The sequence below is a fragment of the Balaenoptera physalus genome, assembly GCF_965194825.1.
Source record: "Balaenoptera physalus genome assembly, chromosome: 15".
In the NCBI taxonomy this organism is placed as follows: Eukaryota; Metazoa; Chordata; class Mammalia; order Artiodactyla; family Balaenopteridae; genus Balaenoptera; species Balaenoptera physalus.
In genome coordinates, this window is record NC_138894.1 from 2,866,730 (window position 1) to 2,892,559 (window position 25,830).

Sequence of the window (25,830 nt, forward strand, 5' to 3'; positions counted from 1 at the left end):
CAAAAGTCGGTGTTTCAGAATCACCTTTCATCTTGAGACTCAACTTCCTGTGAAATCTAAATAGCCCCTACACTCCCAAATGGCATTAGTGCAGCAGGATTAATACATCACATGCTATTCTTTGCACTGTGTTGGCAGCAATGTCCTCAGGCAATTGAATTGTTCATTTTGCTAGTTAATACAGTTGTGATAACCTCCACAAATAGTGCATCTTACAGGATGCTCCCACCACTTTCCATATTCAATCTTAATGGGTCTGACATTCTATTTTGTAAAGGGTTATTTCCAATTATTAGCAAAAAGAATTCTGTTTAAGCACTTGATATCATTGCTGAGATGCGCTTACGAGGTGATAAGATGGGCATTCTATTTCCCCCAACAGTCTCTGTGAAGATGCTCTGTAATAAGACAGCCATTTCTGAACGGGTGTGTTCTCTGACTGGCTCCGTACACCCGACCCACTTCAGAAAAGCAAACTGAATGTGATTCACTCATCAGGGAACAATATTCTACAACCTGTCAGAGACTAAAGTGCTGGAGTCATTGCATTCTGTTGCCAGAATCCAAATATCAGGATGCCCCTGATGCCTCTAAAATAGCCAGGAAATAATAAAAACTCTCAAATGACCTTCACCGTTTGCCACGGGATATGAGTTCACATTAGAGGTTCATTCTGTGGGATGAAGGTCTCACGCCTTTGGAAGGGCTCTACTTACATCAGATCAGCCTTGGGTGCCTGACACTGAATGAGGTCAACTCTCCTGAGAAGAGCTTTTCCTGGAGGAAGTTCAGGAGAAGCATGGGGCTACTGGTGGATATCTAAGGACCCAGAGCTCTCAGACCCAAAGGGAAAGGCCACTCACACCTTCTGACAGGATCCCACTCTCATCCAGGGCAGCCTTACCAGGGGCTTTCCGCGACTCGCTGCTTTAATCTGAGGGCTTAACAGCCCCATGGCAGGAGTGCCTTTTAATGCAAGCCACTCCAAAAGCACTTTAAAGACCTCTTTAGAATAAATACTATAGAGCTGAAGTGGCACTCAGTCCATCCCACACAGCTGCGTGTACACACACACACACACACACACACACGGTTATTCACCATTGTCCCTATAATCAACCTCAGTAGTTGGCAAACTGCTCTAATAAATGCTGGTATTTGTCTACGCCCACGCTGCTTGGCTCACGGCACACGCTTCTGACTCACCACTGCGCCCCTGAGCCCAAACCACCCACGTTTGCTGTGCAACCTAGAGGTTAGGGTCTGGAGCAGGTGGGCAGCATCTTGGGATAAAGGAGCACATTGTGATGTGAGGGTGGGGGAGGGGAGGTGTAAGAAGAGCAAATAACTGACCAGAAGACCTCCTTCTTGATTTTTGTTTGTTTGTTGGAAAGGAACCATTAGGAAACATTTTAGAGGGCTGACTTCAAAGATAGATTTGGGAAGCCAAAGGCCACTCAACAAAAATGTAGAATTCTAGACTGAGCTAGAGAGCACAGCTGCCCCTCCTCCCCGGTCTCCTCACTGATCCTTCCTCCCTGGTCCCCATAACACTCCTGGCTCTGCTCCAGGGCCCTGTGTCTGCTCCAGGTTACACCAGGAACGGCCAGCGGTGTTTCATGCCGGGGCCCTGGCTCTGCAGCCTTTGGCGAGCTGAGGGTATCGGAGGGCATGACATCTGTGCTGGATAAATAGCACTTCTTCTCATCTCACTTCCTTCTCTCAGCTCTGACCTCTTGAGCCAGTGGTCTCTTAACCACGAGGAGCCCACCTGTCAAGTCAGAGCATCACCCAGGTGCCTGGCCTGGTTCTCAGAGCTGGGAGCTCAGGACAAGGAGGCCTGACCTTACTGCAGGTGACAGCCCACCCGCTGTCCACCGAGAAGGCCAGCACACCCATCGCAAGCCCACCCTCAGCTCTGAACTTCCGGGGAGCACGAGGGATCCCCAGCAGCCTCTAACTTGGAGTCCAGGTGCTGAAAAGAAAAGATGGGCAGTGAAGCATAAACACATTGCTGTTACTACAAATGCAACCCAAAGTCTATCTCCTGTGGATGGCATGTCCCACTGAGGGATGATCTTCGCTGTGGTTGAAAGTAATGTGCACTTCCTAACTCATTCCAGGAGGCGAACATCATGCTGATACCAAAACCAAAGCCATTCCAAGAAAGGGGAACTGCAGGCTAATATCTTTCATGAGCATGGATACAAACATCCTGGACAAAATTCTAGGAAAAGAAATCTAACAATGATTAGAAAGAATTACACATCACAACCAAGTTGGATTTACCCCAGATGTACAAGGCTGGCTCAGCATCCTGAAATCAACTCTTGTAATCCATCACATCAACAGACTGAAGAAGAAAAGTCACGACTATCAATAGATGCAAGACATTAATAATAGGGAAAATGCAATGGAGTATGGGGAGACGTTTGAAAATATAGGCTTTATTGTAATTTAGATAAAGCAAGGCCAACAGACCAGGAGACGATTGCCAGTGAACCTTAGTCTGTTACATTTCCCAAGAGCAGAGGGTCCTTCTCCTCCCTGAACCATGGGAAGCACTGGGGTCTGTGAAGACGCCGGAGCTGCCAGCAAGGGGCTTATTACAATTTCCATACGAAGGAACAAGCAAGGCAGGGTAGGCAGGCTTAGAATCAGCTGGTCTCAGTGGTTCTGGTAGGCTCTGGGTCGTGGGACTGTCCCTAGCTGTGCAGGACCTGCCGCGGTGTGATGAACTGTCCAGAGGGGGGAGCTCGGCAGAGGAGAAGGTGGGTCGGGGTGTGGACCCTGGACCGGGGGTTTGCATCTGGAAGGAGTCGTTTATTCTCCAGAACTGACCAATGCTGGTGGAGGGGGGGCGTTCTCTCCAGGGTCAGCCAGACCCCTGATGCCAGAGCATCAGATACAGGAAACAGGAGATGCAATCGTTAGAGGAACTCTCTGTACTTTCCACTCATTTTTCTGTAAACCTTAAATTGTTTTAAAAACAAAAGTCTATTTAAAAAAAAAAAAAGTAATGTACAACGAAAGACACAGTTTAACAAATTAGTCTGGAATTTCCTATGTGTTTCAGAGCTAAAAGAGGCACGTCATGCCTGGGCCTTCGGGCTTAATCCCCTCTCCCACATCTCTTTAAAGGGTGGTTGCTAGACCACGTGCCAAAGCAAGAATCTACCCTACCCTCCCTCCAAACTATGTAGGAAGGACTGAAGGGGCCTTTGATCCTTTGAAAGATATAAGCAAATAAAAGTGTGGACCGAACCGGTTCATCTGTACCATTTTTCTGGATTCCACATATATGCATGAATATAGGATATTTGTTTTTCTCTTTCTGACTTACTTCACTCTGTATGACAGTCTCTAGGTCCATCCATGTCTCTACAAAAGACCCAGAAATACAGACACAGATGTAGAGAACAAACGTATGGACACCAAGGGGGGAAAGTGGTGGTGGTGGGATGAATTGGGAGATTGGGACTGACATGTATACACTAATATGTATAAAATAGATAATAAGAACCTGCTGTATAGCACAGGGAACTCCACTTCGCTGTACAGTAGAAACTAACACAACGTTGTAAAACAACTACATACTCCAATAAAGAAAAAAGGAAAAAAAAAGTGTGGACCGAGCGTGTGGTGTGGTGACACGGCAGCACTCGGGCTGCGTCTGTAAGGGGTCTTCACTGAGATCCGCGATCAGAGAACCTCGGTGCAGCTCTTACAGGAAGGAGCAGGGGTGACACAGAGAGGGTGCACCCCCTGCTGTCCCGGGTCTCCTAGGCAAATGAGCTTCACTCTTCCTTCTCAAAGTCTTGCTAGTTAATACTTCCGCTAAAACATTCAGGCTCCTACACACTTCGCAGCTTTAAGTACGTGGCCTTTCCCCTCTTCCCCTCCCCTGCAGAGAGAGACGGAGACAGAGAGACAGGGGATGGTATTTCTTTCCTGTGATTCTCGGCTGCGGTTTCCCAGAGTTCTTAAAATCTCCTAATCTCTTGACATTAACTTGGAAACACTTTGGCTGGCAGAAATCCCTTTTCCGATGCCTTTCACATAGCTCTGCTCGCCAGGCAGGAAGAGGGGTTAAGATGCTGGCTGACCGGCAGGTTCTGTTCTGCTGGGGTGGAATTTTTTTCCATTAGCTTGTTTTTGTTTTTAGAGAACATCATTGGAACCTGTGAGTAAGACAGCTGTAACTCCTTCTTGGAAAACTACATCTTGCCGAAGGAAAATGACGGAATCTATACAAGCCTCGCTCCTTTCTGCTCAGAGAAGCCCTTGTCCCCGAGGGAGGAAGATGTGGGTGTCTCTGAAGGGAAAGAAGGAGAAACCCTTAGCTACACTGCACCTTAAGGCAGGCTGTCTTCCTCCCAGTGGCTAGAGGGTCCTGAAAGCCTTTGTGTGTAGAAGTCCCTGAAAACACTGACAGTCTCCAGTTCTGGAGGGATGATTAAGAGGAAAATTGAAATAGATATGGAAGGACAGGTGGGGAAAGTACAGGTCTCTTGTTAAAAACATCTTTTTAAAAGATCAAGAAAAGAAGGGGTTCCAGGAATCAGGGCCCCCAGAAGGTGGGCTCTGGTGTCTTGCTGGGGCAGGAGAAGGCGCGGGGAGAGGCCCTGGCATTGTGCAGGTACACGGGGGCTGCTCCCTCCTCTGGCCTCCCTTCCACTCCCGTTCATTGCACAGCAGGTGGAGGCACGCCCCGGTGGTGGAGATGTGTCTCTGAGGACGCCCCAAGCTGCTAGGACGCAGGCTCCCTTTTCCCTGCAACGCATTCTCGGTAAAGGGCGCCTCCTGTAATCAGGAGCATTGGCTGTGCTCAGAATCCTATCAGATGGCAGCAGGCTCTTAATCCGTGTCTGGGGCTGAAGATGAATAACATTACAGATGCCTGTGTTACGGTCCCCCATTCGCTTTCCCTGCGTTTGCTTGCCACGCGAAGACCTTATGAGGAGCTTTCCTTCTCCAGGAAAGCTCAGACCCCAGTGCCGCAGGGCTGGGTGGTTTCTGGGTAGGTGCTGTTGCCCAGAAACAGGTGGTGGCCACTCCTCACGCCTGCAGGGACTTTTCCTTTCCTTCTGTGAAGCTCTTCTATCTCCTGGAGTCGTCTTCATAGGGTTAGATGCATTCTGTGTTCATCATTCATGAAATTCAGAAGGTGGAAGCCATTTTCGTGTCTTGGGCTACCCTGAAAGCAGAGGTGCTGTTGCTGGGCGACCAGGAACCCAATTCTTGGCTCCACTGATGGAAGGGGACACGGATGCCGTCCCGTGTACACGGGATGGAAAACAACCAGTGAGAACATTGCAGAAGGCGGCCCGGCCACGCGAGAGCCGGGGAAGCTAGTGAAGGGAACTGGGACCACGATGTTTGCAGCAGGGCCCCGGCGGCTCTCATCCAGCTCTTATTTTTGTGTTTTGTTTCCTCTTTTGATGGAAGAGAAGGATTTGAGAGAAAGGTAACTCCAGGAAGCTGCTTTTAACAAACTCAAAACTGGAACACTTTCCCAGGGAGTTACAAGATACTTCAGGAGTTCCTGCTTTCACTTTTATTTTTGCTTTTTTTGACATTTAGTCTCATTTCAAAAACATTCAATTAAAATACTCAGCAAAGACATTCTGTTCATACATCCCACCCCCTGCGATGGCAGGTCCCAGCTTCAGACCTGCAAGCTGAATTTTTCAGCAACCATTTTGTCTCCTAACAGCGTTTAGTTGCTTTTATCTCCTTACTTTTGATTAAAAAAAAAAAAGAATGTTTCTCTTCCACGTGAAACTTCATTTCACAAAAAAGACTGACGGCAGATGTTGAATCTGGAAGCTCTTCCACCAAGAACGACAAAAATAAAGAGTGATGCTGAAAGCTGCGCTGCATGAAATCCTCTCTCTGCCACACTTTCCCCAAAGCCCTAACTGGCTCCAAAAAGATATTCTGAGAACAGAAATTGGGCATCGCACAGACAGGCTTTTATGCAACGATCAAGCGATACCTCACCTCCTGTGTTTTCCGAATAGACAGCAGGGCTGTTTTCTCCAAAGTGAAAGAAAATATTGGCAAAAATCTCACATTATCTGGTCATTTTCAAGGTCACTCACAGCCCTATTATCTACTGCTTCCTAGTAGCCCGAGGGATGGGCTCAGAGGGCAGGAAAATATCCTTTAACCTTGGTCTGTAAAGGCATATTGCTGGACTTGGCCAGGGTAGAGACAGGCAACCACAGACTTCTTTCTTGATGCAAATAAGGGGAGTCAGTCCCTTTGTTACCAGTTGGTAGCTGACATTGGCATGTACAGCAGCAGGTAGGTGCTGGCACAGAGCAAACAAAATGGCCATTTTAAATGTTGTTGTTCCGTTGGGGCGCGCACACAAATTGGAGTAGCGAAATCAAACCTCATGCATAGTAATGAGCCCGGAGGTTGAGTTTAGAGAGAACACCCTCTTGTGTTAATGCAGACGGGCAGACATGGGAATGACCTTGGATGCAACACAGAGATAGTGAGACAGAGAACAGTGGTGAGTGCAGGGGGCTCCTTCCAAAATGCTCTCACCCACTGTGTGTCGCTATCTGTGATGGAATGAAGGACAAGTCAGAACAACTGCCTGCACTTCTCTTTGCCGTGATTACTTTCACCAAGGATGGAGAAAAATACGCTCATGGGAGACCTTGAGGGCCGGGGAAGACATCTCCTGATCGACACGGATGATGATTTCACAAATGGAGACCCTAAAATGTCCCCTGACAGTTGATAATTCCATGAAAGTCTGTTGTCCAGGAACACTGAGACCGACCTGGACCTGTGGGGCTGATCATCTCATGTTCACATCACAGAGTGTGACAGCGGCAAGAACGCATGCGTAATAACCTGATTTCCATAGTAATCGAGAATTGGCTCTCAGATCCTTAATTGAAAATAATAATGGCCAACAGTTATTGAGCCCTCACTGAGTGCCAGCTACTATAACAGGTACCTTATGTATATCTAATATCACAACATGACCATGAAGAGTAACTATTTTTATCTTCATTTTAGAGAATAGGAAGCCGAGACCTGGGAGGGTAAATAAATCACACAGCTAGAAAGTGGTGGAGAAGAATTACAAACCTAAGCAATTTCACTTTAAAACTCATGCTGTTAATCACTACGTTAAATCTGCTGTCATGGGCTTCTCTGGTGGCGCAGTGGTTGAGAGTCTGCCTGCCAATGCAGGGGACACGGGTTCGAGCCCTGGTCTGGGAAGATCCCACAGGCCGTGGAGCAACTGGGCCCGTGAGCCACAACTACTGAGCCTGCGCGTCTGGAGCCTGTGCTCCGCAACAGGAGAGGCCGCGATAGTGAGAGGCCCGCGCACCGCGATGAGGAGTGGCCCCCGCTCGCCGCAACTAGAGGAAGCCCTCGCACAGAAACGAAGACCCAACACAGCCAAAAATAAATAAGTTAAAAAAAAAAAAAAAAAAAAGGATTGCCATTTCATTAAAAAAAATATATATATCTTCATTACTTAATTTGACTACGTTGCGTTAGACGTTCATGAAAATTGAAGAACGCTAGAACCTTGCGTTTCTTAAAAGAAACAAGTGAATACCCTCATTGACCTCATCCTAATCCTTCCTGAGTATTGACTGAGCTGAAAATATCTGAGTGCTGGTCATGAAGACCTCACAGACCCCTTGCTGATGGAGTTTATCCACTTCTGATGCCGCTTCAGGTGTGAAAATATGAAAAGTGTGAATCACACAAATGGAAGTAAGTTGCTAGAGACCAGGCTTATTTCACCAGCCGTACTTATGCACATGGCCCGAGCCTTTTAAAGATGGTACGAGCTATTTCCCTCAGCATTTCCCAGCCCTAATACCTGAAATGTGCTTTCCACAGAACTGCACGCTTAATTGACTACGAGCTACATGGACTATTTGTCCTTCCTTGATAGAGGGAGTCCGGTTACTCCACCATGTGCTTGTGGATGGCTTCATTCATCCTGACCTTGTACACGATCAGTGTGACAGGTGTGCAGAGCTGGGTGATCCTCTGCATAACTAAGGACAAATGGAGCATTTAGGGTAGGGGTGGCTGCTGTCACCCGGGTGTGAAATGACTGAAGCTTTGGTGTGATTTGCGTAGCTGGAAAGAAGCAAAATGGAGACCGGAGCAGTAGCCGTGAGTCGTAGTTGATCTTTTTACTAATGCTGGTGGCAGATTTGCAATTCTATTTTCCATTCCATATAAACTAAAATAAAGGGTTTTGCTATCAGGCGTCAGGCAGAGGTGCTCATAGACAAACTGAGCTTGTCTTAGTGATTTGGCTTTTTCTTGCTATTTGTGGACCAAAAAAGCAATATTTAAAAGAATATCCATAATATCTACTTACCCAGGAATTTCTGTACCAGTGTATGCTAGGCACCAGCCACTAAAAAGGGGGAAGAGGGGGAGGTTATTAGGTCATGCAAATCACTTATTAAATCATCTTATTTCATCCTCTTGACAACCCTAAGAGTATGTAGTCCCACTGCCACCAAGTACAGGCAAGGAAACTGACCCGCCCGAGTCAGTGACCTGACCTGTCCGAGTCCCATAAATAAAAAGTAGCATAGCGGACCTTAACACCTGTTTTACTGGCCTCAGGGCCCACTCATGGTCCTGAGCACTATTGCCCTGGCTCCATAAAACAAGGAATTGGCCCTGCAGTGGAGGACAATATGAACTGAAGAATTTTTCAAGGCTAAGGATATATTTACTTATTAATTAAAAAAAAAAATCTATCTAGATGCTATCACATGCAGGCCATGTGCTGCAAGCTGAAGATATACAATCACAGCATCAAAAGTAGTTCATAGTCATTGAGAACTGACTACGGGCCAGACACTTTAATTCTCTATCTCATTTAAATCTTATAACAATACTGTGTGGTAGTTACTGTTATCTCCCAAACTATTTTGTTTTTTTCAGGTAAAGTCTTTATAATTAAGTTTAAGAGAGAGAGTAATAAAACATAATTTAACTAGACACAGAGACCTGATGATGGGATGTCCACAAGTATAATATGATTAATTTTTCACTGACTTAATTACTTTAATTAATAATTTAGTAATTACAATTATAATATTTATTGTGACTTAATAGGATTAATTTGTAAGATTCTGACATTCTTTGGCCACTCAGTCTGAGGATCACATCAGTTGTTTTTACAGTTCCGATTACTCACATGCTTGTTTTCACAAATTTTAAGATTCCCTGAACTAAATACATTCTTAGTGTTGTGGACATGATATTTGAATAGAAGGCACACATGTTTTCTCTCCACCTGTAGATGTATTAGACGTCATCACTGTACTGAGAGAACATCGCTCCTGACCCAGGGAGATAGTGACGAAAAATAGCAATACAGGACTCCTTCAAGGCCCCAAACTAATTTGTTTACATATAGACAATGGAATATTACTCAGCCATAAAAAAGAACGGAATAATGCCATTTGCAGCAACATGGATGGACCTAGAGATTGTCATACTGAGTGAAGTAAGCCAGACAGAGAAAGACAAATATCATATGATATTGCTTATATGTGGAATCTAAAAGAAGTGTACAAATGAACTTATCTACAAAATGGAAATAGAGACACAGATGTAGAAAACAAATTTATGGTTACCCGGGGGGGAAAGGGGAGGGTTAAACTGGGAGATTGGGATTAACATATACACACTACTACATATAAAATATTCAATAGATAACTAATAAGGACCTACTGTAGAGCACGGGGAACTCTACTCAGTACTCTGTAATGGCCTATATGGGAATAGAATCTAAAAAAGAGTGGATCTATGTATATCTTTGCTGTACACAGGAAACTAACACAACATTGTAAATCAACTATATTCCAATAAAAATTTAAAAAATAATTTTGAGGATAAGATAGTTTGGCCACTTGCTCAAGGCCAATGAAGTTGCAAGTGGCAAAGTCAAATCTCTGCAAGGCCGGAATCCAAGGTCTTCAATTTCAAATTAACAAAATGAAAACTCGGGAAGTGGCATGAAACTGGATGGGCATATCGAGAATGACTAGGGTCGGTGTTGAGACCTGAGTCTGATTCAAAGAGAGTTTATGCTGTGATACGGAACCATCAAAGGATCTGTGTGCAGTGTAGATACATTGATAAGGTCTATGTTTTACTTTTTTATGCTATAGGCTTATGGTCAATACAGCCTAAATTTCAAGTTCTCTGTTCAATGGTGGTAATAGATTTTTATAACTCTCCACTCCTCAACCAGTGACCCATTTGTACCTGATTCTTCTAGCTGTTTGTAATATGAATCCCCTCAAACCCACTTAAACTGAGAAGAAAAATAGACAAGCACTAGATCCCACATCACTGTCTCTAGATGCTCAAAAGATGCCCTGAAAATATCTCTCTCATTCACTCCCTCTCTTGTCTCTACTTTGCTCAGGTGATGGCAAAGGTGATTCACAGGCTTACCTGGTCCTTGGTATTCATGACCAGAATGAGATTTGCTTCCTCTTCCTGGGCTCGTATGGCTACCCGGTGAAGCGGTCTGCTTGGGTCACATGCCCACCCCTGTTCCAGTTCCCCGGGCAAGGAGGATTCTGATTGGCCAGGAGAGGAGGACCACTTGGTGGTCCTGCCACATCAGGGAGGGGTAGTTCCCAAAAGGAAAAATGAGTATTCTCTTCCTTCACCATGGAAACAGATGCTGGGTGGGCAAAAAATAACAGACGTCCTCTATCAGGGCAGATGCCTCTATGACCAAATGGGAATGGCAAGGAAGAAACCCCATTGCTCACCCCTGATTCCCCACACGACCTTCCTTGGGCACAAGAATTCCACGGTTAGTGACTCCTTTGGGATAGGACATTGAGGGTTCTTTCTAAAACGACAAATATGTTATATGGGAAGGCATTATCACCCACTAACAGTTTATTAGGAAAGAGCTTTTCAGATTGTCCACTGGACCTCCTCGTTTTGCCCAGGGCAGGCTCTCACGTTCCTGAAATGGTGGGTACAGTTACTAGTCGAAGAAAGAAACAAAATAAATTGACCTTTGAGGAGCTTCATCCTGCGCCATGGACTCACTAGCAGGTGGCAGTGAACTGAGGAATCTTGGCGGCATTTTACCCCTAAGTTGTAGGATGGCCTCAGGAAAGGAGTGTCTGGACACGGGAGGTACCGATGCTGGCAGCTTCATATTTAACACCATGTACCCAGCACGATGCTGGGCATGCTGCCTAAATTATCTAACCTGACGTGCTCAAGAAAACTGTAATGCACACACTTCCATTATCCCCATCTTATGATGGAGGAAATTAACTAACCCAGGCAAGGTCACGCATCTATTAAGTTGTGCAGCAGGGTGGACCCCCCAGGACTCCATGACTTCAAAGCCACGTTAATGCCATCAGGCTGCACCAGTGCAGATGCTATGAGAGAGATGCGTCCATCCAGAAAGAGTCCCCATAGACAGAATCTGGGTGTCCTTCCAGCTCGGAGGCCCATGAGTCTGCGGGGTCTTCAGAGATTTTTGTGGGAGAAAGTCATTATTTGCATGGTATGTGGCTCTCTCCACTCTCCTTTATCCTCATCACTGGAGATTACATGTGTTAGCAAGTTCCCTACGGGAATATTGTCTGGGCGTGAGAACAGCATAGAGGAAAATCACCAGCAGTTCATCACCAAGGCCAGCTGAGGGCTGGAGCCGCATCCCCTGGCTGTATTGTCTTTGCGGAGCACTCACTGTGGTCATGATGCTACAGGCCAAGCCCCTGCATGAGGGCTATGACCAGGTAGGTCACTGTGTCTGCAAGTGGAAGAATAGCTCTAGCCGCTGGACCCGCCCTCCCATCCGTGGGAAAGCTCTACTGAGATTGCACCCTGTATCCTACCCTACCTGTACTGCTAGTCTTAAGGTTAGGGAGGACTTTTTGTAAAAAAAAATACGATGATAGATGTAGGTGTATTGACCTTGGGAATCTGGCTGAAAACCTATACACTTGCATCATCTGAAAAGCCTACACCCTGTATTTGCAAGTTAATTCTTTTTATATTTTCTTAACGTCTACCTACACCTGCCCAAATTCCCATTTTTCACCTAGATCTGGAATCCTGGACAATTTTCCTATAAACTAGTAGGTGATGTTTAGCAGCTGAGTAAGTTTTATGTCATAATTAACCTGGGGTTCACAAACCACATGCTTTTCAACAGGTGCAAACACCCAAATGCACATATATATGGAGATGGACAAAAAGTTTGCACAAAATCATCTGTAGGAAATATACATTTAAGACACGCAGGGTACCTCGATCCCTACCTCACTCCTTAACACACACAGAATAATTCTAAACAGATTTGAGATTTTAACATTTTTGTTAAATTCAACAAGTTTTGAATGGGAGTCCTTTCTGTGGGTGACAGAAACTCAAGGACCCACAAAATAAATGATTGATCAATTGATATGATAAAGAAAATTCTAAATGGAAAAAAAAAAACTAATAAAGCAAGACAAAGCCAACAACAGAAAGAAAGACAACACCTTTTTTAAATAGGCAAAAGTATTTACAGGCAATTAACAAAAAAATAAACATCACTGATTACTAATATTAAAAATAATTCAACGGAGGGACTTCCCTGGTGGCACAGTGGTTAAACTCCGGGCTCCCGATGCAGGGGGCTGGGGTTCGATCCCTGGTCCGGGAACTAGATCCCACATGCATGCCACAAGTAAGAGTTCACATGCCACAACTAAGGAGCCCGTGAGCCGCAACTAAGGAGCCCACCTGCTGTGACTAAGCCCCAAAGCAACCAAATAAATAAATATTTTTTTTGAAATGTTTTTTTAAAAAATAATTCAGCGGAATACTACTTGGCAATAAGAAGGGGTAAATAGATTGATGCATGTATTAGGCACCACTGTATGACACAACATAAGGGCATTCATCATGCTGAGTGAAAAGCTGATGTCTAAAGGTTACGTGTTGAATGATACCGTTGTTATAACATCCTTGGAATGGCAGAACTGGAGGTGGAGAGTGGCCCAGTGCTGCTGGGAGGGCAGGGATGGGGTGGGCTGGAGGGTGTGATCAAGGGGGTAGGGTGACAAGGTTCTCTGTGCTTCTCTGCCTTGGCTGTGGGGATGGATGCACAGATCTGCACACGAGATCCAATCACATGACGGACTAGAACAGTTACCCGTACCTACCACACACACAAGGTACGTGTGAAGACTGACGAGAACAGCGTAGGATCTGTAGTCTCGTCCACAGCATCATACCAGCGTCCGTTTCCTGGGTTTAATATTATACTGCAGTTCTAGAAGACATCACTTTTGGAGAAAACTAGGTGAAGGATTTACAGGACTCCACGCACTATTTTTGCAACCTCCTTGTGCATCTACATTCATTTCAAAATAAAAAGTTCACAAAATTACATAAAATACTCAAATCCAACTCGAAATGGAAATGGAAATCGTGAGGTGCGGATTTTTACTTACCATGTTGGGGAAGTTTCATAATAGTCCCCGTTGGGAGCTGCTATGGCTGTATTGAGTCCCCACCGCACAGTGAAGCCCTAACCCCCAGGACCTGCCAACGTGACCTTATTTGGAAACAGGTCCCTGCAGACGATCAAGGTAAGATGAGGCCACTAGGGTGGACCCTAGTCCAGTGGGACTGGCATTCTTATAAAAAGGGGAAACGTGAGCAAAAAGACATGTAAGGGGAAAAACACAGGGAGAAGACAGCCGTCTATAAGCCAAGGAATGTCCCAGGTTCCTGGAGCTGGGAGTGGAGTCTGGAACAGACTGTCCGTCATAGCCATCAGACAGAACCAGCCCTGCCAACGCTGATCTCATACTTCTACCCTCCGGGGCTGTGAGGCAAGGCATTTATACCACATAAGCCACCCAAGTTGTGGTACTTTGTTACAGCAGCCCAGATATCTAATACAGGAGGATTACAAGGAAACAGACCTTTCATATACTGCTAGTGAGAATATTACATTGGTGCAACTTCCTTGGAAGGGAATTTGACGATATTTGCCAAAATGTAAAATCACATGTCAATTGACTTCATCTTCAATATCAATTCTACTTCTGGAACTTCATCCTAAGGATATATCCTCGTATTTCTCCAAAGATGCATTTTTAAAAATGTTCATTTCAGTCCTGTATTTAATAATAAAATCCCTAAAATAACCTGAGTTCCATCCATAGGAAAATGGATAATAAATCTAGTGACTCCAAGCAGTGTGATACCCATCTATATCAGCAATTCAAAAATCCAAACATTCTGGACACTGAAGTTTTAAAAAGAGTTTGCAGTGTACACATTTGTTGGTGAATCTGTTCTGTGTTGTTGATAGCTTTTATTCATTCCAGTCAGTGTAAATTTGTTACACTGAAGAAATATCAGTATGGTTGAAAAAGAAGTGCCTCCCCAGACCTTTCTGGGAATTTATTATAAGGAGTATTATCTTTCCAAACTTTGAAAAATTGTGACTACTGAAATACGTCTGACCCTAAGGATGCGGAATAGGGGACTGTGGGCTTGTATTCACAGCAGTTGAAATTTATGAAATAAATATATGTGGTGTTGATGGGATATTATTACCTGATAAAAAGCAAAGATATAGAATAGTGTGTATAAAAGTTCTTTGGGTAAATGCTTCTATGTGCATGAGCATAACTGGAAAAATATATAAAAACCTAATTCTGATGTTTTACTCTGGGAATTGGGATGGATTCCGCCCTAATTCTCTGCCAAAGCTGCCCTCGTTAACTACGCACTGAAGTAAAGCAGGTACGTAGCTCCTTGGGTTCTGGCTTCGGCACGAGGCTTTTAGTGGCTGAGAAACTTGCTCCCTCTGCTTGACCCTGGCAAAACTTAACCCAATTTATCTGACAATACATACTTTCTAAAATAATGCCTCCTGGGTATTAATAAGTTGCCTTCTTTGGGGATTAATATACATTAAATAAGCATCTCTAAAGAAGTTGATAAATAGTATTAGCGTGTAAAGGAAAACATATTAGCTTATTAAGCTCAATATCACCAAAAAAATAGAATACTTAACAAATACTACTAAAAGAGGAAAGTTGACAATAGCAAATACACACACACACACACACACACACACACACACACAGCCCAGGAGGTTGTAAGAGCCCATTAGTAACAATGGAATATCATTTCTTACTATTTTGCCTTCACATGTAGTAGCTTGACAAGGACTCACTTTAATTGAATTGAGCCACTGAGCCCTTAGAGACGGTCCATTAAGAATGCACACGATGGGTTATTAAACAGGTGTAATGAGGGAATTCCCTGGTGGTCCAGTGGTTAAGACTCTGCACTCTTGCTGCTGAGGGCCCAGGTTCGATCCCTGGTCAGGGAACTAAGATTCCACAAGCTGTGAGGTATGGCCAAAACTAAAAAAAATAAAAAATAAAACAAACAGGTGTAATGATGCAAATTCACCTTGGAGGTTTAGATCTTAGAGATAACAGAGGTCAACCCTCTCAGCTTCAGGATAGGGATTGTGTTTGTTTGTTCATTTTAACTTCCAACTTCATTCCGGGATCTGGGACATTGCAGAGAATGAGATTATAATCTTACATGGAATAATAATATTATCTGGCTGATATAGAAGAAGAAGCCTTTACCTTATTCTGACTTTTTTTGGACATAAACTAGCTATTGGCTCAAAGCCATCTTTCACACTTCCTACTGGTGGTCCTCTTCTTTATCCAGGAAGCTAATTATATTCATATACTTGTTCATGGTTTGGCTTTAAAAATCTCCATTTCTATGCTATGTCATTAAGATACTCTATGAACCCTTAATCCTTTCCTCACTGACTTTGATATGATGTCGTGTTACATCCAGTTACGTGTTTCTTTTTTCTTGCTTTATTCTTTATTCTGGTCTTATGCACTCCCAGACCCATCTCCTGCCCCACGTGGTCAGTGCCTTCCCTCCCCCTTCCCTCCCATTTCTCTCCCTCCCTATCCACACCCGGCCCGGCCACACCTTTGCCCCCAGGGCCCACCATGCCCTTGGCCCTGACCTTCCCTCTAGGAATTTATAAGGGAGACATTGACAGACCACAGCCTGTCCTGGCTCTGCTCCTTCTTCTGTTTCCCTATTTAGTTATTTTACAAGCAGACTTCATAAAATCAGCTAAAAATTCGCCTTTATTCTTTCATAGATCACACAAAATTCCTAAGTCTCTTTGTCTGTATCATCCGAATGTTTAGATTTTCCTACAGTGTCACGTGATACTTTTCTGAAAGAACCAAACTGGTCTGTAAACTTTTTTTAGGAACATTGCCGATGAAAGCATCATTGTGACCACGGGGATCGCCTGAGCTGCCTGCCTCCAGCTAATTCCCTCCGGACACGCCAGCATTTCCCCAAATTTTGTGAAGGTTGTATTTGAGAACCTGAACACTACACAGCCTTACAGACACATCAGACGCTGTACATGCTTTGGGGCTATTCCTCCCTTTTCTCACAGCTGTGTGATCCGGAGTAGCTAAGGGGCACTGCCGCAACCGCAGGATCCTGTCAGAAACACCGTGGTCCGAAGACAGCATTTCTCATCCTTGATTCTTCTTCTTCTCTGCCAGCTAGGGTCCTGCGGTCCCTGACGGTAGCACAGCCCCTGGGGCATCTGATCAGCTCTCTGCCCAAGCTCTTTCTAAGAGGGTCAGGCTATGTGGACTTGAAAGTCAAAACACTAGACTTTATATCCAGCCTGTCATTGTTTCCTTCTGGGCTCCCAGACTCTGCTGAGGTCTGAGTTCCTGTGATTAGGCTTTTCTGCATTAAAACCCACAGAGTCCCTAAATGAAAGGGCTGTCTTAGCTGTTGTAAATGAGAACCCCCAAGTTAAAACGCCTAAGTCTTCTCCCCTGTTGCCTCTTCACCTATTTTCCCATCTCTTTGAAGAGCATCAGTGTCTAGGCATTGAAGAGAAACCTGGAGAGAATGCAGACAAAAATGGTTAGTTTGGGCGATTTGGGAAACAGGCCAAATACAAAAGGAACTCAGGTAGATTAGCAATACCTGTACGAATTAATACGTGTAATCATTTCATCTTAAAAGTAAATAAAGCTTATTCGTGTGATTGTAGGTTAAACATCATTATAAAGGTATTTTGATGAAGTTGGTAATGTCTAATGTTGATGAACTTGGAAGGAAGCCTCAGATGTTCTTATACAGAGATTTTGGGGGATTTATCAACTCCAAGGAATCTTGATAAAGTCCGCTGGTCTTCAGCCCTTTTTGTCAAGGAGCGAACAGACCATCCACAAGACATTGGGAAGTGTGTTCAATGTGGCACTTGGCCTGCCAGTCGTCTGACTAGCTCTTCTGGACAATGGTCGTACACTTCATTTCTTAATGTAAAATTGTAAGGTGGTATACAACATTAATTAATTTTGCAAACGTAGAGATCTCCAGTGCAATGTGAGCCCTCACTGTACTGGAACCTCAGGGACATTCCTGCAGAGTCTCTCTGGACTGACCAGAATGCCCAGTACAGCCCCCTCTGCCCCTGGACGGACCCTCACACATCCTGGGACGCAGCCAGAGCGACTGTGACTGTGGACATGTCTGTCTCCTACTGAGACTGTTACTGGGGGGCTCTGCTTTATTCCCAGTGTCTAATGCAGTGCCTGCCACGCTCGTGTAATTCCTTAAAATGAAGTATTTACTGAATAAATGAAGGAACGCTTATTCCAGGCAAGTGCCTCCTAGCAGGTCAATACCATGGCTCAGCTCTTTAGGAATTGTGGGCACACAAATGAGGTACGTTCCTGGCTCAGCAGCTGTTACGTCCCTGGGTGCTTTGACAGAGATACCATTTCTCTGGTCCAGGCAACAGGATATGAGGGCGGGGGGCAAGTCAGTGCCACAGAAGCCACACGCAGTCAGTGAAAGGCTGTGAAGATAAAACTGCAACCAGGCCGGGCTTCTGGGGGCCTGCGGGGGGTCTGCTGGGAGGTCGTCGCCTCTTTTCCTCAGTAATGGTTTATTACATAGAAAACATGCAGGAAGGAGCCCAGTTTTCAATCCCAGTGTAACCACTTCTTAGTTCTATCACCTCATAAGTCACTTATCCGCTCTGAGTCCCCAAATCCTTATATGTTTTTTGTTTTTATAAATTTATTTATTTATTTGTATTTTTAATTTATGGCTGCGTTGTGTCTTTGTGGCTGTGCACAGGCTTTCTCTAGTTGCGGCGAGCGGGGGCTATTCTTCGCTGCGGTGTGCGGGCTTCTCATTGCAGTGGCTTCTCTTGTTGCGGAGCACAGGCTCTAGGTGCGCAGGCTTCAGTAGTTGTGGCGCACGGGCTTAGCCGCTCCACGGCATGTGGGATCTTCCCGAACCAGGGCTCGAACCCGTGTCCCCTGCATTGGCAGGTGGATTCTTAACCACTGCGCCACCAGGGAAGTCCTCCTTATTTGTTTAAAAAAAAAAAAAAAAAAAGTAGTAACTGCTTTATTTATTTATTTATTTTTAAAATTTATTTATTTGTTTATTTATTTTTGGCTGTGTTGGGTCTTCGTTTCTGTACAAGGGCTTTCTCTAGTTGTGGCAAGTGGGGGCCACTCTTCATCGCGGTGCGCGGGCCTCTCACTGTCGCGGCCTCTCTTGCTGCGGAGCACAGGCTCCAGACACGCAGGCTCAGTAGTTGTGGCTCACGGGCCCAGTTGCTCCATGGCATGTGGGATCTTCCCAGACCAGGGCTCGAACCCGTGTCCCCTGCATTAGCAGGCAGATTCTCAACCACTGTGCCAACAGGGAAGCCCCCATAACTGCTTTATTTTTGTCATTAAAAAAATAAATTTCATAACTGATTGTTGTAAGGATTAAATTTCATGAAGTATGTGAACATTCTTAAAATACCACCAGACATTTTTTCATTGCTCAGCCAATAAACATAAATAGAATCTGAATCTGAATGTTGTGTCTGGGGAATTTATAGTTTCTTTATAGGAATATAACGGCCTCAGGAAGGTCCGTAAGAAAAATATGATTTGTTTTGAGGAAATATGCGTTATAAACAATTTAATGGAATGCACCTTTTCTATAAAAAGCATCATTTAGTGATTGTCCGCTACGCAAAAGAGGCAACTGTTTCTAAAACCACCTGTGCTTAGGAAAAGGAAGTAAGCTTTGCAAGATCACGTCAACTGGTGACCAAATCAGGAAAGTAATTTGAGAGCCTGGATTCATGGACATATGCTCAGCTGTTTGATTTATCCTGGAGGTGAAGCTGGAGCCAGTGGGGATAAGATGGTTGATTCTATTTTTCTCAGCCCTGGAAGTGGATGCCAGAGCTATGAAACACACCGGTGCTTGTCCTCTTTATTCATTGCCTTTTCCTTGTTTTGCTCCCTTTGAAACATTAAATCTGTAATTTTTTCAAGTTGTTATTATAATATGAATGAAATGCATTCTCTCTCCTCCATCTTCTGATTGCTTGAAACCACATAAAAGCAAGTGAATATGATGGGAATTAAGTCTTGGCAGTGGGTATTAGGTTGATGCATTGATTTCAAGTTGCTATTAAGGAAATAATTAAACCATGATTTTGTTGGTGATTTTATTTGTCTGCTGTGTGTGAAGGACATTTATTTGCATTAGTAGAACATTAATTAATAAATTTCTATGCTGTTATATAAACTGGGGTCCATCTAAGCAAAAAAGGATAGATTTGCTTATCTAACTAGATACTATTAATTTAAGGGGAAAAAAACAACAACAGCAAAATTCCTAATCAGCAAATAATTCATTTCAAGCCAATGAGTTCTAAAAGGCCAAACAGTTGCTTGTGTTTTCTTTCTTTCTTTCTTTTTTAAATAATTTCAGCATTTAAATGTTTGTTTTCTTCTTTTGCCCTTACATTCTCATTGTAGTGTGTTTATTTTACTATCATGGGGGCTGCAAATATTTATTTTTAATACTCTAGTCTTAGAATAAGAAATGATATTCAGCACCAAGGCATGCACACTTACTTAGCATAAGAATGTGTTCTGCTTTAAAAGCAATTGCCTGGGAAACAGCAGTGCCAGAGCTAGAACAATTTATATTGGGGAAACTTGACTACATGAAGACACTGAGTGCTGAATTATCAGAATAATCCTGAGATCAGGATGGTGTCTTCCTATGCTTGCCTTTCCTTGCTTATCTCTGCCATGGTCATGCTGTAGTCATATTTTGATGATTTTGAATTTTCAACATCTTAGTGCATTTGCATTTTCCCTATTTTCAAGATAGAGATCGTGCTGTGTTATAAATACATTATAATGGTAATGTCAGGGTAAAGAAAACCCCCCTTTTTTTTAAATCTTGACAAGATTTTTGTCTTTCAAGTGGGGGATGAAAGAGTAAAGATGGATTATAATTCCTTTTCTTAAAATAATGAAGAACATATTTTATAAAAGGCATTTAGAGCTGCAAACTAGCATCTATAGCTACCATTTGATTTTTTTTAATGTATTCAAAGTAGGATTTTGGGGAGAGGGTGGGGAAAGCTTAAATATGGAATTAAAGAGTTCAGTGCAATTTCAAACTATAAAGAAGAACGTTCTTACTGTTTCCAAGAAAGAAGATGTCATTTTCTCAAGATTCCACTTCTTTCTTGTATACAGCTTTCCTCTAGTAAACTATTCTTTAAACTTTCTATTGGAGGATAATATTCATTATATCAGTGAGCATGTCTGTGTAACCAGCACCCAGGCACAGGACACACCTGTATCCCAGGAGTCCCCGTAAGCTCTAGCAGTCACTACCCTCCCCACAGTAACCACCACTGACCTCTATCAACAGACTGGTCCACCTGCTTTCCTACTTTACATTCAAGGAGTCCCACAGTATCTACTTACCACTGACTTTTTAAAAATTGAAGTATAGTTGCTTTACAATATTATATTAGCTTCAGGTGTACAGCATGGTGATTCAGTATTTTTATAGATTATACTCCATTATATGTTATTACAAGATAATGGCTATGATTCCCTGTGCTGTACAATATATCCTTGTTGCTTATCTATTTTATACATAGTAGTTTGTACCTCTTCATCCCCTACCCCTATCTTGCCCCTGCCCCTTTCCCTCTCCCAACTGGTAACCACTCGTTTGTTCTCTATGTCTGTGAGTCTATTTCTGTTTTGCATATACATTCTTTTGTTTTATTTTTTAGATTCCATATATAAGGGATATCATACAGTACTCGTCTTTCTCTGTCTGACTTATTTCACTAAGCATAATAATCTCTAGGTCCAGCCACATCACTGCAAATGGCAGAATTTTTTGGTTTTTATGGCTGAGTAATATTCCATTGTACATATGCACCACATCTTTATCCATTCACCTGTCGGTGGACACTTGGGTTGCTTCCATATATTGACTATTGCAAATAATGTTGCTATGAACATTGGGGTGCATGTATCTTTTCAAATTAGTGTTTTCATTTTTTCCCAGTATATTCCCAGGAGTGGAATTGCTGGATCATATAGTAGTCCTATTTTTAATTTTTTGAGGAACCTCTATAACGTTTTCCATAGTGGCTGCACCAATTTACACTCCCACCAACAGTGAGCAAGAATTCCCTTTTCTCCACATCCTGGCCAACATTTGTTATTTGTAGACTTTTTGATGATGGCCATTCTGACGGGTGTGAGGCAATATCTCATTGGGGTTTTGTTTTGATTTCCCTGACGAGTAGCGATGTTGAGCATCTTTTCACGTGCCTGTTTACTATCTGGCTATCTTCTTTGGAAAAATGTCTCTTCAGGTCTTCTGTCCCACCTCCCGCCCACTATGCAGGCAGCAGCTCTCGGAAGCCCCTCCCCTCAGAGGCAGGATCCCCCTGTGAGCTGAGCCTCACCCCTCACTTAGCAGCAGGAAGATTTAACACCCGAAGGCAGCCAGGCTACTCAGCGCTCCCCTCCACCCCTCCACTCACAGTCAGTGACGCCCAGAGGGAGGCTGAACCCTCTCACCTTCACGGCATCAGCAGGGGGAGTCGGGTTGGCGGGGGCAAGGTGTGAGGGCTGGGACTCGGTGAGGCTGCCCTGCCCCCCGTCCTCCCCTGGTGTCAGCGGGCCCCGCTGAGGAGCTGAGCGTCCGCCTCAATCCCGCAGCTAAAGAGGGTGTTTTCTGAGTCAGCCCTCTGCTTCCCATCCCTGGCATCAGTGGGGGGCCCAGCGGGGAGCTGAGGACACACACCCACCGGGAGAAAACCAGCAGTTCAAGCAAGTGCTCACTTTCGCTGGGAAGGTTAGGCGTCAGTGGGGCCCGTCTGTAAGAATTTGGACAAAAGATTGTATATCCCGAGTTCGATGACTGACATAGATTTTCTTAGATTTAATGTGTTATTCCAGTAATGTGTTGCATGTAGAAGTATTGTGACATTTCTTAGAAAGGATATAATTCATTTAAAAATAAATATGATAATTAGCCAATAATTATTCTAATGTGTTTAATACTTACTCCAGTTTTTTGGATATTGGATTGGCAATTTAATCCATGAGAATACATTAAGGTTGATTGAGGAAAAGGGCAAGAATGAAGGGCGTGACCCTTCAATAATGAAAAGTAGAACAGGTATGAATATTATACCCCTCTGTAATATCATGTTTTATGAAAAAATTGCATGTATTTGACTTTTGGAGTTTTCTTTAGGGAAGAACAATTATTCCCTTTAGGAATTTTCACCTCATCCAAGTTTCAGTTTGAGTTTAATTAATTCACTTTTGGAGACAATTCAAAGTAGAAAATAGAGAAAACTATACCATCAAATATGAGATATTGAATAGAAAACTCACAAAGGAAGATACACAAATGTCTGATAAACACCCAGATCTTGATTTCTAAATATCATTCTCCAGTAAAATGAAAAAGCTTTCCTTGGATAAATGAGGCCACAGTTGGGACAGGGAAATTCTGAGATGGTCCTGGGTCATCTTATTGCACCAGAAAATGGAGAAATGCTGAAAGGATAGTGGGAGGAGGTCATAGGTCACAAGGTCACAAGGTCACAGGTACTAACATGAACGGGTTTGTCCTGGTCACTTTTGGGACAATTTGAACGTAAAAAGAAACAATTATAGTAATGGATTAGCACCCACTGAATAATAAAAAGTCATTAATACATGACGATATAAACAAGGAAAACAAACAACCAGATAATAAAAAATGAAGAACAGTAAGCTCCTCCTCACAGTTGAGTGTTAATATAAAACGAACAGTGGACTTGGGAAATTATCAGTGTGTTTCAAAACTAACAGGTTATTTAATGTAGAATTGGATATTTACATGTTAAAATGACCTCCCCACAAATTATCACCACAAAAAATTACCTAAAAGGGACAATAGTAACATTATTGTAGGGAAACCTGGCAAACACCATCTTAAATGACATCATGTGCCCCCTAATAGGATGTTCCGGGAAGGATGTAATGTCACCCTGATGCCATTCCTGCCAAAAGACATCACCTAATCATGAGGAAGCATCAGACAAATTCGAATTGAAGTACATTCTAAAAATCATTGGTCTGTACTCTTCCAAAGTATCAAGGTCAGGAAAGATATAGAAAAGCTGAGAAACACGTCGAACTTAAAAGAGACATGACAACTAATTGAGATGTATGATCCTGCATTTGATCCTAGACTAGGAAAACAATAATTAAAAAACTATAGTTTATCAATAAACCATAACTATGAGGACTAGTGAAAAATTAACATGGACACAATGGATTAGATCATTATATATTAATCTTTCTTAATTTTGTCAATTTTGCCAACGATATCAGCATTATATAAAAGAATGTCCTCATCTTAGGAACTATTTACTCAACTATTTAGGAGTAAAGGGACATGATAATTCCAAAAAGTAATTCAGAAGAAAAATACCTATCTATATATTCATATGTAGATATAGAGAGAGAAATTTATAATACAAATAGGGCAAAACAGAAACACTTGGTGAATATGGGTAAAGAGTATAGGAAATATCCTTGTTTTATTCTACCAACTTTTCTATGTCTTAAATTCTATCAATAGAAAATTTTACCAGAAATGAAGGAATACAGCTAAAAGCTAGAAAAAAATTCCAACGGTAACATTTTAGTCTTCATCTCACTCCACTCGTCCCCAGCCTCTGACACAGCTATCATTCTCATCCTTGAAATTTTTTTCACTTGGCTTCCACAAACCTGTATTCATCTTCTTTCCCTCTTCTTTCTATGAATGCTCCTTCTTTGTCTACTTTGTCCTTTTCCTCATCGCTCCAACCTCTAAAATTAGGTGCCCCCGACCTCTGCTCGTTGCTGTCAACGCCCATGTCCTGTATGATCTCGTCCTGTCACATGGGTCCCCATGCTGACCACCCCAAATGCAAGTCCCTGGGCCCCTTACCCAACATTCACACCCGTCCATCCAGCTGCCCACTTGACCCACCTGAGCGCTCAGGAGGCTTCAAACTACATGTCCCGAGTTGCGTTTCTGATACTCACTTTCCCTGTACCACCCTGATACCTAGATTGTTCTCCTCTATCCTTCCAGCTGTTTAGAACAAAACCTGAACGTCAGCCTTGATTTCTTTTTTCTTTCATATTACATCACAAAATCCTCTTGGAATCTTATTACCTTCTGTCCCTTCCACTATGATATACCATCCTTCAAGCTACCACCATCCATGCCTAAACTCTTTCAATATATTTTTTTAATTTAGTATCCTTTCTTGTGACCTTGACAATGTATTCTCAACACGGCAGCCGGAGCGATCCTGTTAAAATACCAGTTATGTGATGTCATTATTCCCTCAATGTCTCCTCTCACTCAGGAACGAAGGAAAGCCCTCACTACGGCCCGGGAAGTCCTCCAGGATCTAGGACCTCACCCCCTTTTCACCTCCCCCTTCATTCTGCTCTAGCCGGCCTGGCCTCCCCGCTATTTCTAGGACATCTGGGCATCCTACTTCCCCACAGCCTGTGAACCAGAGCATCCTTCCCTCAGACACGTGCACGATCACCCCACACTTCCCTCGGGTGCTTGCTCAGAGGGACCTCACGTGAGGCTCCCTGGTCACTGCGCACCTAGCCCTCTCCCCTGCCGCATTTGTTGTCCTTAGAATTATGTAGAATGTGGGTGCGAGTCTCTCGTCTTCTGCCTGACTCTCCCACTATAACTATTCACAGAGGCATCTTTATGTGTTCCCTCACTGTTTATGAGCTCTAGAACATAACAGACATCGAATATTTGTTGAATGAGTGAATAAAGTCTTCAAACTTAGTTTTACCTTTTAATATTGTGAAACTGGACTATTGCAACAAACTCTAGCTTCTAACCTCCTCCAGTTAACCTAGAAGCTCCTCCAGTTAACTTATTACCAGATTAACAAGCAGACTGGGACCCACACTCTTCAGGAACCCTTCCGTGATGACCTATTAAAATAATCCAACAGCTAATTTACATGTGTCTCCCACGTGCCAGACACTGGCTAGACGCTAGAAATAAAATATGTCCAAGACTCTGTCTTTGTCCCCAAGGACTTCAGAGTGAAGCAGTAGCAGATGAGGCTGTTAAGTAATATATAGCAAAAAAATAAATATGAAAAAACCCTCATATAGCAGGGAATTGGATGTTGTGTTCTTCAGTGTCAATGTACATCGTGTCCAGGTTTCCACTGCAACTGGTGATGGAAACAGTATCACTAGAGTTCAGTTCCTGCTCTCATTTTCCACAATGATGCTGTGGGGTGTGAGATGGTGAAAGAGGACCCGGGAAGCCGTGGCTCAGGAGCTG

At 43.4% G+C, this 25,830-nt stretch overlaps 1 long non-coding RNA gene across 3 annotated transcripts in view; it reads left to right on the forward strand.

The window, feature by feature from the left end:
* LOC309643649 overlaps positions 1 to 25,830 on the forward strand; it is a 245,484-nt gene that overhangs the window by 203,033 nt on the left and 16,621 nt on the right. Inside the window, exon 4 of one of the 3 annotated variants that reach the window (XR_014253941.1) lies at positions 383 to 7,165. The exons of the other annotated variants lie outside the window; for them this stretch is intronic. This is a non-coding gene — a long non-coding RNA (uncharacterized lncRNA). Of the gene's footprint in view, positions 1 to 382; positions 7,166 to 25,830 lie in introns of those variants that run through there. 3 annotated transcript variants of the gene reach the window in all.